At 43.9% G+C, this 13,570-nt stretch overlaps 1 protein-coding gene across 2 annotated transcripts in view; it reads right to left on the bottom strand.

Annotated features, from left to right (window-relative positions):
• The window catches only part of LOC100645523 (discoidin domain-containing receptor 2), a 159,842-nt gene extending 146,560 nt beyond the window's left edge, over positions 1-13,282 (bottom strand). Inside the window, exon 1 of one of the 2 annotated variants that reach the window (XM_048407694.1) lies at positions 12,935-13,282. The gene's annotated coding sequence lies outside the window, so the exon portion shown is untranslated. The remainder of the gene's footprint in view (positions 1-12,934) is intronic. The other variant, XM_003396603.4, reaches the window with a different exon arrangement.
• Positions 13,283-13,570: the final 288 nt, after the last annotated feature.

The raw sequence follows: 13,570 nt of genomic DNA, 5'->3' as shown, positions 1-13,570 counted from the left end.
TATTAGAGGAATAATGTATAGAGAAAATATGAACGATACGTTGTTATCGAAACCTGTTCCAGTTTACATGCCGAAAATGATCAGCAAAATTTGACATGACCTGGCGTAGTCGTGTTTACTGAGTCGAGCATGGCAAGTTTTAATTAACGAGTCGAGCTGCGCGAGGGTGTTGCAGAAACCTCCATGCACTCCCCTACACCCACCGTAGTTGATCGCTCTAGAGGTATGTAACTTTATGTACATATATGCTACGATGGTGGCCTATAAACCCTTCAGGGATTACATGTGCAGATGCGCGTAAACCCGGTGCTAGATAGTAGCTGGACATCAGGCTTCAGTTATTTCGTCCATCAAAAACGCGCGGATCAACGGTGAAGATTTTCACGTGCATCATTCCGAATTTGGTTTGCGTCCGTTTCATATCGCTATCAACCGACGTTTCAGTGGATCTACCAGACAGTTTCCATCGGAGCAATTTTTTACCTTCAATCACCGACGGATTGCAAAATATACAAATCCAAAATCTAATCATCTGTAATTGCCGAGTGGATGCATTGTTCGAAACGATTCGATTTGCTACGTGAAGTTCGGTCGGAAATTATACCCAAGGGTTGTAATTCTATCTGGACCACTCGCTGTGCATTTCCTACCTTAGATTTACGATGTGTCAATATTGACTGTCAAACACCAAAGAGTAAGATGCCAATAATGTGAAATTCGTAGGTAGATGTGGTATATCGTAGAAACTTGTCTATATTCGCTAGCGATTTAACCGACAACATTTGCAAATTTAATAATTGAATTTCGAGAAAGATTTCATGAACTCCACAAACATCCTCTTTATACGCATAGATATGTATGTTTACCTTTTCTATGTATGAAGTTTCAAAAATTAAATTTCGTACATAATAAATTAAATCTAATAAATGTAGTCGAATTTTTGCGGATCACTCTGTATAGTCACGCATGGGTGTGTATCGGCTGATGTCGAACGTCGAAAAGTGTTCGTTCGCTCGGCAGGGAAGGTGTTACACGTATCCCAGGGGCAGCGGTGCATGTCGGGCTAATTGATTCCCAACGACGACGCGCACGTGTCACGCGTCATCAGCTGCAATGTGCATATGCACACGAGCAACACGCGCGTTTTATGTATACGAAGGGCAATTCTGCGAGTTTCGGTCTCGCTCGGTGAAATTCATACGCGATCCTCGCGTGACCGTGATTTTTAATTCATTTATGCCGTAGGTCTGAGATATTCGTCGAGCAAATTGGATTTTTAAGAGCTTAAATCGACACGTGGCACTGTATGAATGGAATATGAATAATCATCGGTTTTTAGTACCGTTGCCGATATTCGCCATTAAAATATTCCGCGTAATATTAACTACGAATGAAAACGAGATAATTTAGCGGAAACTCGTGGTTTCCCGTGTTGCACGGTTCGATCTTTTGCCCGTGTTAGCCGATGAATTAACTGATTTCGAGCGACAAGTGTTTCTCGTTCATGCGTGACTACGATCCACGGTACACGGAGAAGGCATTTGCTAAACGCGTTCGTAAACCACGTGTCCGTTTTCGTGGCGTTATCTTGAATCGTACAGTGTTATTAATGAGCTCACAATGTGAACGGGTTGTGCGTATCCCCGACAGGTATACGATGTAATAATAAGCTATTATCGTTGCGCTTTCATTGTCGTTGCGAGCAACGCTAGAAACCTGACCGCAACCACCTCGTCTCGAGATTCACGAGGAGAGATACTTTCTCGTCGGTTGCCTGCCGGGGTAATCCAATTTTTCTCGTTTCACTTTTTTCATTGGTGAACTTCGTTTCGAAACTTGTAATCTCCTAGATTGAATGTATAACCGCCAAAGGGAGTGCAGGTATACGCGTATATATTTCGTTCGATGTGCAAGCTGCATTTTATTAGAATAGTTCGCTCTAAGTTTTTTAATAGAACACTCTTCCTATATATATATATATACGTATATACACGATGTATCTTTTCTTGTCTAACGCTACATAGCCGGGAGAGTAACTTTCTTTTTTTACAGCAGAGTCTCGAGTTATAGGAAGAAATACCGTTACAATAATAAATGCTGCTGAAATTTTCGTCGGTAAAACGTAGGTACGAAGAGAAGTATATACGGAGCTGACGTAATTTTTCTACAACCATTATCGCATTATCGGCTTTGAGAAGTTACATGCTGTGTGACAAGAAATCGGTAGAAGTTGCCGCGGGGAGTCTCGAGACAACGCGATCTTTTATCGATTTCTTGCTCGCGTCTTCTGCTTAACAAGAGAAATTCGAATTCAAGCTTACAATAGAATCCCCGGCCAAAGGAACCTGCGATAAACGAACAGAAGGGTCTTCATGGCGAATAAACACAAGCAACGGATAGAAAAATGTAATAAATATAAAGCTTTACAGCGACGATAGAAGACACGAAGTACAATCTCTCTTTAAGCGGATCGGTATTTCTCGTTTCTGTAATATCCTTTTCGTTTCCCGAGCGAAAACAAGCTATCGAAACACGGAACGTGATCACACCGTCCGCGTATTTTCCACGACGACGTTGAAAATCTCGACTTAAATCGTTTAACAGGAGGCAGCGACACACGCGCGCGTTAGAAGTGCAATGGCAACTTCAGTAGCCACAGCGGCGTTCTATCTCGTCGTTTTCGACTCCTGCCATATTTTGCCCTTTCATTAGGCGACGAAAGCCACGTGATTAATGGAGTTCCGTTACCGCGCGGTTTTCATCACGACGCCCCGACAGCCACGTCAGTCAGGAGTTTCGTGAAGCGCGATACAAACGCGTGGAAACGGAAAGGTTTAACGGATGAAAAGACGAGGGAAGGGAATCGCGCGATCGTTCGCGCGAATCGTAAACACGTACATTTTTGCTACGGTGAACACCGTCACCCGCCGAGCGTGACTTTGCAAAACGAAAAACGCAGGGAAAGAGAGGAAGGTAAAAAACGACAGAAACAGAGGAGGGTTAGCGAGGGGCAAAAAATACGAACGAATCGTGCGTAGAGAAGAGCCGCGATGTTACGTGTCAATGGATATCGTTCTAATGAAGAGAGCTCGACTGATGCACCCATCTTTGCTCGAGTAAATCCTCGATTTCACAAAACGTCGTCTTATAAACGCGTCGGCGCGCGTTCGGTGGTTCCTCTACTCTCTGTGAAATCAGTCACGACGACAGACGCAGAGAGTCCGCGTGTATCGCGTTTTCGCGTAAAAAGGAAGACGCAAATGCTGAGACACGGTCGTGTGCGTGCGTGTATCTGTGATACAAAACACTTTTGTACGAATCTGCATCGGCAGCTATATGATCCATGCGCGAGCGACCTCGGCCCCTCCGGCTCCTTTTCACGAGTGCACATAATGCGATCTCATTTTATTTTGCGCCTCTCCCTTATCGTCTGCGTTCGTATAACGCCGCCGGCTGGCGTTCATGAGAGAAGGAGGGGAGTCGAACAAGGAGAAAAAAAGAAGGAATTTCCGTCCCTTTTCCAGCGCTTCCTCGTCTTCGCGCAAACGAAAGTCAAGTAGATTTTTCGCCGATGTTCTTGCGTTTCTGTGCAAAACGCACAGTGCGTTCACGCGCTCGTTTGTGCATTGATTTGGGGACAAACGTTGCCGATATATTTCTTCTACTCGATCGGGTGGTGCGGAATAAAAGAAAGTGCCGTGGGGAGAGCTTATATTTTCCAGGATTGACGCATGACAGGCGTAATCTCATTAGTGGTAACGAACGATAGGAATATATGGAATACACCAAAGGAATTCTCTGTAACAGGGTTAACAAGTCGGAACTCTATGCGATAGAACAAAATTAACTTACGATATTACGAGCTCCATTATATTCTCATTATCTTATAAAAGGCTACTTACAATACCCTATTAAACGAGCTTCTCTGCCGGTAACAATTTTTGGAAGTAAAGAAATTCGTCTTTTTGTAAGATACTATTTGAAAAATGTCGACACGAAAGTCGATATAAAAGATGATCGGCGTATCTACTCGGTGCTATCGGCGCTAGACATCGCGAATCGCTATCGATGGAACAAAGCGCATAGATAATGAACGACATTCGCGACGGGTTGGATCGTTGTCGATTGCCGCGCTCACCGCAACGATAATCGAGAGGTTAACGATCGACGTGACCGAAGGTATTGCGGAAAACGTGACGCGTTGCTATTGATTGTTACGTCGACGTTGTGCGGAGCAACACCGTGCGTACGCCAGAAGAAGATGGATACAACGTGCGAGAGCGTATGCCGCCTGGCCTCGACCCTCCACGTAACAAATTGTTTATTGCCACATGCTCGACTCTCACACCGTACGGAAATGGGGTTGGGTGGCCGCGACGCCGGCCTCGCAAACACCCAATGCCAATCTTCGCCCATTGCTGTAGCATACGTTGTTCCTTGTTCGGGGGTTGCAGCAGTATAAATGTAAAATCGTGCACACACGCGCGCGCTTGGCTCATTGGCGCAGGGATACGGACACCGATCCCAGAGGGTTAGGCAAGTTCGTAACTGCGGTCCGTTACAAAAATTCTGGAAGAGATCATTGTTTCGTTCCTTTTCTTTTTTCTTCTCTTTTTCCTCTTCTTTTCCCTTAATATAGACGGATCACGCGTGACTGCGAGAGGCTCATCATACGTATCTGGCAGAGTGTGTTCTCGTATCCGTGCGCATACATACACGCATGCGTTTCTTTTCTTCTTTTGTCCGACAGCGCCGCGGCCGAGGGATCCCAAACGCGGAGAGATCGACCGGACCAAGAATACTACGAAATATTCTTCTTGTGCATCCAGATATCCATGTAGGGACTTTCGTATGGAGCGGACGCCATTACGAACCGGTAAGAACGCCGGTGTACCCGAGGCATTTGAAAGATTTCAATTCCAGCGACGGCTCTCGCAGAGAAGACAGGAGTAATCGTCGGGGATCAGGTATTCAATATCGGGAGAGGACTGAAATAATCGTGTCGAATGAACGACGCTTCGACACACCAACTTTAATTCAATCAACCGTCGAGTTTCTATCACGATTGATCAATATTTGCCGCGCGATAGTTCCCCGTTATGATTTTCGTTTTCAAGTTTTCGCAGCGACGACATTACGGAGCGGAATGTACTCTGTGAGACGTTAGCATTTCGCGATGTCGATTTCCGACAATTTCAGCATGAGCAAGCATTTTGTGGTTCCATGCTGGTTTGACAAAAATTCGCTCGATACTCGATCGATACAAAATGGTGAAGGAAAGGAAGAGAGACAGAACGGCGGACAGTTAAACTGGCAACTTTGCTCGAGGACCCTCGGTAAGGAAGTTTGAACAAACGAGCGTGTATCGGCGCGTGAGGTTGCGGCGAACGCGCGTTCGCGTAGGCTAGACGTTCTCCAGCGTGAAATAGGCGGACGAAGAGGCGGAGATCTTTCTTTGCTACAAGAAATACGACGTTGAAGAAGGCGAGAGGACAGCAACAGGAACAGCAGCAGCAGGAAAGGCGGACTCGGTTCACCAGACAGTCGTTATCTTATTACTGATATCGCATCGCTGCCGTACGCGTCTCGTCCCGGTTTCGCCCCGTGTCCTGAACAAATGTTTGCGCCACACTACCGCGGACAGATAGTGGTGCAAACCGGTAGACTTCCTGTTTGCCCTTGAGTGTGCTCTGGTGCAAAGAACACGTACACAACGCACACAGTTCGCACGACAAACGAGGACAAACGTAGACAAACGGGGCCACGATCGGCCCGCAGTCCCTACTCCCTACTGCAACTGGGCTATTTGGGTTAGAACGAGTTATCGCCTTTCGGAAGTTTGCACCTAGTTGCACCTTCCGAAAGGCTTTCCGTGCGGTGCGCGCTGAACCTGCACTCTCATAATGCATTATCTCACAGGGAGATGTGTGTTGTACGCGCGCCAACGACGTGGCTAGCTCTCTCAGTCTTGTCGGATCGAACTTGGCATGTTTGCGTTCCTAGTTACGAACAACCACCGTTACGAAACAGTTCGCTTACCGTTTCGTCAACGTCGTTAACGGGAAGGTTGCAATTGATGACAACAGGCTTCTCGGAGATAAGACGTTAAGCTTAACGTCCTGATATGTATCTTCGATCGAGAAAGTTGATCTTTGATTTAACACTTTGATAGACTTACAACTAAGTATAAAGGAACATAAGACAAGGTACTACTTATGATTAAATATTATACAATAATACCCAATCCCATAATTTGATAATTGTATCAGAAATTTGACGCACCGTTGCCTCAAGATAATAACAATAAAATTGTAGATACCGTCCAAAAATATTTCCGCTATAGAGAAAAGAAAAAAAAAAAACAGTTTTATCGCGCGGATAAACTAAGCCGCTTTAACCACTAGAAAACAGCAATTTCGTTGAACATGGTGCTTCAGCGGAGAGGATTCGATGCCCTCCAGTGAATACATATTCAACGATACATTTTTAAAAATATTCTACGAGGCTCTTTTAAACACCGCCCTCGTAACGTAATGTCGATAGGGGTACGCGCGGTAAACGAACGCTTTCATAATGGGTTAATACAGGCGCATACATAACGCGCGCCACGCATCGCAGTAAACGTTCTCGTTACCTTGACGCATATCCACTTTCGTACAGCCTGAGATAACGTAGGCAGCTTGGTAACGGAAAAGCGGTCGCGGTGAGTAGTTTATGGCATGGAAATGGTATTAGTCCCGATAAATATAAAGCATTCCCTGGGTGGCGCGAGCTGGAACATGGTATCGGCGCGAGAGCGTATTTCGCCTTCTAAGACAAATGATGTATCGCCCTTTAGGAAATATATCAGGCGTGAAAGATATGACGCGTGTGCTAGATGAGGAAAGAAATTCAATGGCAGAGCATCTCGCAGGCTGTTTCATCGATGCTGCATGCCAGCCTCGGTGAAAGATCGATTCGCGGTCTAAAAGCATAAGATTCCTGAACGAGCACGCAGACGGCACCAGGTTTTATGTAACACCGTTGCCATTACGGATCTTAGGTGGTCCGCAGATTCTATTGGTGGAACCGGATCGCTTTACCGTCCGAGAGGTACAAGCCTGACGCGCTTCTACGTTCTCGCGCTGAACGACAACTCGAAATAGCAGTGTAACAGGCGTGATGGGTAAACGGTCGCGAGACTATTTGGAAAGACGCCGAGATACAAACTGTCTAACGAAGACGGGACTGACCTAAACAACTGTTACTGCGTCCAACGACCAGCGGTCTCGTAGTCGAACAGGTGCTGAGAGAACAGGTTCCTAAATTAAACAACCTCGATGCCAGTTTGGCGAAGTATAGGTTCGAAACGTACCTATGTAACATGGTTACGATACCTAAACGATTTGAGCTGTTTCTGCGATCTCTAAACGGAAGAATAAATAACGCCACGTAGGTAGTAGTAATATTTTTTCTCCGTAACAGGTCGGAGTAGTTAAAACACCGAGCACTTTACTAAACAAGCACGCTTCTAATTATTTGGAGCAATCTACTCTGGATAATGGACTCTTTTCGTTGCACGTATGGAACGACAATGATTTCGCCAGGTACGAGAGAAACGAAACGAAGAAGTTTGATGTATTAATGGTAGGGACGAGTAAAGTAAGAATTACTCAGGCGATAATAACTGAGGCGGCTAGTGAGATGCCTGCGGCCGATATAGCCTCGTTTATCGTGAAATCCCTATAAAAATGTTTACGAGAAAGCCGAGTCCCCTGGCGGCTGAAATCGACGTGTTAATCGCACGCGATGCTGACAGTACCGTGCACAAAATGTGACTGTAATCTCACGCGCGTGATCACTCGGCGAACAGACCGATTATTCATTATGCGCCTCTGAGCTGTTTCAACGTGACGATGTCTTGCACGCAATTACTCCTAGGGGCCTCGATAAATATTTTGTTCGGGCGAAATTAAGGTTTCGGTGTGCCACGATGCTGCATGTTACGAGGCCTGGTTAAAGTGCCGTAGTAAATTGCGCCCGAGTATGACCCGGTGTCATCGTTCGTTACATCGGACGACCTTATAATTGCTCCGACGCGGAAAGAGACGCTCGTCTCTGCTTCCTCTGCCGGGGATGGTGGAACAGCCCCTAATAAACGTCTCGGTAAATATTCCTCCCCGGATAGAGTGTTTCGTTGCGTGAAAAGCGTAGGATCCGTTGTCGAAAGGCCAAAGGCCCAAGAGTGATTGTTCGATCGAAACCGGTAGCGGTGGTGGTGGTGTCGAAAACGAGGCAGCGTTGAAACGCGAAAGCACAGGCCAACGAGGCTCGTTCCCGAATCGACAGAGAAATTTTGATGCGGCTCGCGCGTTTGTTTGTTCCGCGAACGGCCCGGGTAATTCCTAAATAATTACGCTTTTAATTAGGTAACGTTGAAAACGGGTTGCTAATTTTCATTTAATTTCTGCCTTGTAACGGGTTCTATTCAAACGGTGCGCCCAGCAACCGTGCGTTGAAAATTTATTATCGCGAACGCACGTAATTGAACGTTCGCGAATATTTCACGAGATATGCGAGCAATTTTCCCCGAATCCTTAATGAAAGCTTATTAACTATTATCGTGGCCGTAAATCCAGCTGCGTAGTTCCTCGAATATATTGAGTCATAGAGATTCGTGCATCACTTCACGAGCAGGAAACGAGAAAGAGAGACGAAGAGAAAGAGAAAGAGAAAGACAAAGAGACAGAGACAGAAAGAGATATGTCGCAAAAAACACGTATCTAGCAGCGCGCCTGTTTCTCTACGTTTTAAATCATCGTTCTGCTAGGAAACATCGATTCCAATTGTTCTCCATGGACGCGGGTTATGAATTCGAAGCTAGGAAACTCGGAAAATCCGAGCGTTTCCTGGCGAAAAGCAACGAGACGAAAGTCGATATTCGAATTCGTAACAGTTCTATACCGGCGTGAACATTGTGCAATTCTATCCCCTGGGTGATCGTTTCGTGCGTTCGTTCTTCGTTCTGCATCGGTAAAATCCGTTAATTAATTCACAAACGCACAAAGTGAATACCAAATCGTCGCTCACGGATTCCTGCTTGTGGTTTTATCCTTTCACGCGTTACAATATACCCCGATGAAAGCAACGGTTGCAACTGTGCGCGCGTGAGAGAAAGAGACCCGAATAGAATATCGGAGAAGAAAGAGAGAGAGAAGGGAAGAGAAAGAAAGGGGATAGCGGTTGCTCCGAAAATACGCACTTCGGGAATACATCAAAGGCAGGAGCCGGACGTGCATATTCACTCGCCTACGTTAATTTGATTGTTCTGTTTATTTCTGGTAAATGAAATTAAAATAGCTCTACTTCTCTGGGGCCCTGCAGTTTCGGCGACAACGAACGAGAAAAGAGGAAAGCAGGGAAAAAGGGTGGGGGTGAAAAGGGAAAAAGAGAAGGGTGGACGCGGGGCCGGTGGTAGCTTATTGCGACTCCACCTTTTTAATTAAAGTTTGAAACTGAACTAGCGCATGCAAGAGGGTTCCGTGGCTCCGAGCGAAGAGGAGTACGGCACATAAAATAGTCAAGTGTAGCTTTCTTCTCGGCCGAGCACTGTCATCCTGCTTGTTTGACATTCTTGCCATTATAAAATGAACACGGCACTACATCCGCGATGCCCTTCATTTACAAATGAAATTCGGGAAGTTTAATCATTTTACAACCCATTTAAAGGTATCGTCTCATTCATCCGGTTGTAGCAAAAATTTTACCTATCATTCTTTTGGAGGATTCGATTCTTATTAAATATGAAATATGTGGCCTGAAATACATCTCTTAAAAAGTAGCTTCTTCCTTTTTATGTTTATTAGCAACTGGATATTAATAAATTCACCGCATAACGGTACATTTTTTTAATGAAAATAGCTTTTTATCAGATCGTAACAAAAAATTTATTTACTTGTTTTTACACGATATTATCATTATTATAATACCTATATATAAAAATAGCTTTTCGGTATATTTATATCTATAATAACTGTGTATAACACGCATCATTAACCCAGGCTCTATATTACTTTGTTTTAATTAATCGATGAAAATCACGAGTTAAATGAACAATCGTTGCGTCACAACGACTATTCACATGATGCATGAATAAGTGCAACTCGCGCAAGTGTCCCGTATCTAATTCACCTTCATAAGCTTTATAGCGGCATTGTGTTGCAGCCTGGAGCTACCATTAATTTCGTTAATGGTTAATCAATAAACAAGCAAGTCACGAGCATTGCTCTAGCAACGGGTAATACGTGTGTTCCTATGGTTTTGGCTGATCATCGAGAAAGAGTGGGAGGGGAAGAAAGAGAGAAATGGACAGAAGAGGCAAGAAAGACAGTAAATAAACGGTACGTGTGCCCGGGACGAGAGAGCGTAAGAAAATAGGCACCTGTTCGGGCCACTGTTGTGCAGATGAGCGTTTGAATGCTAGGAAAATGAGAGACGGTCGAAAAAAGGAAGCGAAGGAACCAAAGACGCGAGAACGAACAGGAAGAGAAATTATCGCGGAAGAAACGCTATTTGTTATCAGTCCGAAGTAATATAATGGCTCATATGGCCGTTGATTGATGTTCCTACACTACATTTATATGCTCTGTTCAGGCCGATCTATATTCAGAGGAAGCATAATTTAACTTCAGCTCTGTTCTTTGTTGTTGGAAAACGTGGCTGTGGTGACGAAGAAGAATTATACCCTTCGATGTCTACCGAAAGTTTCTTTAAACAGCGCGAGCGAGTGAAAAGCACGCAGATCGGGCAGTAAAGAAAAACCTTTTTAAATCCACGCATTAAGCGAAAGAAATTACTCTGAAAGAAATAACATTACGTTGCGAAATTGTTTCTTCTATGCACACGTATACGAATAACCGAGGCAAGAATATACGCGCCGGGCGATTTGAAAACGCATCATTCAGCTTGCAATTCACGTTTCCACGACAAAGAGAAGCAATTTTCGCCGGACCGACGGCAATATGGACGTAAATACGCCGATTACGCGCGATTAATTATTTATGCAGTGGTCGCTTTATTATCGGTGCAAAACGCTTGTAACTGGTTGATTGTGCAAAACTGTCGTTCCACGGAACACGCGTGGTATTATCTTAGGAAGATTGCCACGTCCAGTTGATGCGTGTCTAACCTAGTGCAGGAAGAAAGTACACCAAGAGAGGTTCTAAACCAACACGTGAATGGATCGCGATCGTAAGAACCTTCGAAGGAGTCGTTGACATGAAGTAGTTTATAAGTAGAATGACGTGCATGGTATACGCTACTGCATTACGCAAAGAGAATCGCTTATCGCGAGGAAGCAACCAGTGGTGCAGTTTCCACGTGGCCTTATGACAGTTACGTTTCGAAACGATTAATATCAGCTAGCTGTATGCGTGAACGGGGACGTCCTCGTTATACCTATAGATGCGAGTTGAGAATAGTGTACGGACGTTACCTTGTCTCTTGGTTGCGACGCGCAGCGAGATAAGTGTACGAAACAGTTGGTAAACGGTGAAAGATAAGAGAAAACGGAGACTCGAACTTTTCTTCGTAATTCTTCTTGTTTAGAATTGTATGCGTAAGCGAGCGGGGAAAGCTAGGAGTTTCTTAAATAAGCGAAACGTGTGTTGGTTTTTTTCTGGTTTGTATGGTTTTCTCCGCGCTTCTGTGTATAGTTAGCGATGTATAGATTTGTTTTTACATCACTTTTCTGGCATTATTTTTACGATATTTTTATTTTTGTATTTTTATCCAAACAGTTACAAAATCAATGATTTGTTTTATGAATGAAAAATGAAATTTGTATCATTTATTTATGGAATATGTTTGAAGAAAGTATTTTTACATCTCCTGTCTTCAGTTTCTGGTTCAAAAAATTTGAATGCTCTACACTTTTTTTATCATCGAATAGAGGAAAAATTATTTCGGGGAAAATACCCCTGAATAGAATAGCAGAGTTGGATTTTCCGTACTAATTGAACCTCCCCTATTTCCTCTATTTAAATAATTACTGTTTCGTCATAATTCTGAATTACTCGAAAATTACCGCATAGAGCTTACGTAATGATTTTTCGTCTCATTATTATAAAACGAATTCGTTGTGTTTAACATACAGAACACGTTTCATTTTTATTAATACGTAATTTAAAAAATGAAATAAAAAAGAATATTCTGCTTTCATATACGTTATTCAGTCTAGGTAATATTTTATGCAACATGCTATTTGCATCGTTGCATTAAAAAGAATTGTTCGATAAGCAGTTATACGAAAAAGATATACTTTTCAAATAATAGCGCCATTTTTGTAACCTATGTGATTGCGAACTGCACTGCTGTCGCCTGAATTATGATTATAAATTTCTCGTTCTTACTGCCTTCTAAATCGTCACATTTTCTTAAAAATTTTACATTTTTAATACGTAATATGCATTCGGACTAGAAAGGTTCGTGCTTTCTTATAAATTCACAGTATAAATATATCTCATATATGAAATACTAATAATTTTGACGATAAAGGATTTACAATGCACCGAGATGCATAGAACGTATACGATTGTCAAATGGAGTATACAGAGAGTGCACCGTGTATATCTATGCCGAGTATGTCACCGCATACGAATACGTTACACGTCCTAATATACATGAAACGACACACATGTACTCACGCGCGCTATTCAAACGGAAGTTCAACTTTATCGGTCTAAGAATATTGGCAGGAAGGTAAAGGAAACACGTCGCCTCGCGCGCGATCAAGAATTCTAAACCACGCGTCAGAATCGAAGTCTGTCGAACTGTCAGTAACGATTGGAACTATCCTTCCTTTACGGGACGTGTTCCACGCGCACGTTCGAAACAATTTCGAAGAACCGAAAGCGAAGAAAGTGAATGAAAATAGGAAGTAAGAGATAACACTCACGTTTTTTGACAGCAAAAATAGCCGGCGTGCCTTGCGTTTTCGTGTCGCAGGATACGCTGAATCGTTGATTTCCTCTTCCTCTTTCCTTGGTGCACTGTCTCCTTCGTTGCGTTGTAAGGAAATAAAGTATCACGCGCGTAACATGAAACTTCGCGACATGACACCGCACAGAAATCACTAACAGAAAACTGCGAACGATTCACGATCGACGAAATTTCGTCCTTCGTAATGTTAGAGGTTAAGCGTGCGAGTACAGTTTTCGCGCGTTATGACGAACGAACGTGGGTACGGCCAATCGACGAAGGCAATGCGTACCCCTCGCGACCCCGTGACGAACTGAGGATCGCGCTGACGGTACAGCGCCACCGTGACCCGTGGAGACACCGTAAACTAAACTTGCACCCGTATATACCGTCTGCCGTGGGCCCGCACACGCGACTAGTAAATACGAAAGGAGTATCTTCGAAGTTCAGTAAAGTTGTTCGTCTTTCGCATTTTCATTTCACGTGACTCAATTTATCCGATCGTAAAGTGCTAATCGAATTGTTTAACCTTTGTAATAGTGTCGTGATACCTTCCTTCAAACTCTTCGAGATAGGAACTAATCAAACGTCAAAGTGTTGACAGGGGTACAGT

Source organism: Bombus terrestris, chromosome 7, assembly GCF_910591885.1.
Source record: "Bombus terrestris chromosome 7, iyBomTerr1.2, whole genome shotgun sequence".
NCBI lineage: Eukaryota > Metazoa > Arthropoda > Insecta > Hymenoptera > Apidae > Bombus > Bombus terrestris.
Note: the sequence above shows the minus strand (reverse complement) of the source record. Positions and strands in the feature narration are given on the sequence as shown.